The sequence below is a fragment of the Myotis brandtii genome, unplaced genomic scaffold (genome assembly GCF_000412655.1).
Source record: "Myotis brandtii unplaced genomic scaffold, ASM41265v1 scaffold292, whole genome shotgun sequence".
NCBI classification, from domain to species: domain Eukaryota; kingdom Metazoa; phylum Chordata; class Mammalia; order Chiroptera; family Vespertilionidae; genus Myotis; species Myotis brandtii.
This window is the reverse complement of record NW_005361156.1, coordinates 501,337-502,632: the sequence shown is the minus strand read 5'-3', so window position 1 is coordinate 502,632 and position 1,296 is coordinate 501,337.

The window sequence follows — 1,296 nt, the reverse complement described above, 5'->3', positions numbered from 1 at the left end:
ATCCCCTGGCCCTCCCAAAAAAAAAAAAAAAAGAAAAGAAAAGAAAATCCTATTTCGGGGGTGTCCTGCCATTACTGATGGGAAACGTGCCATAGTCTCACATACACGTGAAGGAACCTAGCTCCAGACACAAAATCCTTGTCCCTCACTTTCTGATGGGAGGTCTAGTCTCTATTCTGTAATTCATTCCTTCTCATTGGATTCCAGCGTTTTGCACTAAAATATGCCAAGATGCCAAGAAAACGCCAGGTGTCAAATACCATCACGTGGAACTACCGAGACTATGAGAAAATGCACTTTTAATGGACACCTGGACACCATCAACGTACACACCTTGCACTGCAACAGCATCCCTGTGTGAAAGTTTATTTTACAAACATCCAGGATTACCGTCAGCCTCAGCCTCGATTGAGCTTCACCAAACCTCCTAAGCTGTGTTTTTGTGTGTTCACCAGGCACCACATGGGGCAACAAGCAAAGACACCCCTTTGCCCTTCACCATTTTCCTCAACAGAACAGGTTCTCCTGCTCTGAGACCTGGGGTTATCGCCCATCTCTACAAAGCTCAGTGTTCTTAACCCCAAGTCCATGGGTGAGCTGCAGAAGGTTCAAGAGCTTCCGGAAGTAATTACAAAATCCAACGGAGCTGTGTGTTTTTCTCAGGAGGACGCAGACTTTCCATCAGATTCTCAAAGGGACTCAAGACCCGCCCCCCGAACCATAAGGGTCAAGTACATTTCATGGATCTTCCTTCATTTAAGGGATTTGCCCTTTCAACCAAACTTTGAAAGCTGTTAGACATTCTTCCATCACTCACTTCACATTCACACACAAGGTATAAAACCTTCAACCATCTTCCCGAGAGTCCAGAATGTAGCAGAGAAATAAACATAAAGACACTAGCGATACTTTTAGCAACAGACAGAAAAAATATAGAAACACTAGCGATGCTTTTAGCAAAACATTTAACCTAACAAATGCTTTTTCTTTTTCTTTCCTCCTAAAATCCCTTCTCCCTTTCCCCTGGGTACCAGCTCGCACCCTCAGCGTCTGCTGCGGGCAGAGGCACCGGGACCTCTTTGCAGTGAAGGCCCAGGGCGGCTCCTCCGCCGACAGAAGGAAAAGTAACCCCGGAGGCTGGGCTCCCGGCCGCGCCGAAAACAAACTTTCCAAACACTTCCACCCCGACCGGCTGGTGACATCTCCCCGGCCTCCCCGCCCCCTGCGCGCCCGTCAGCACCCTCCCCGGTTCGGGGCTTTAGCCCGTGCACCTGCTGCGGGCTAACACCCCGGTAC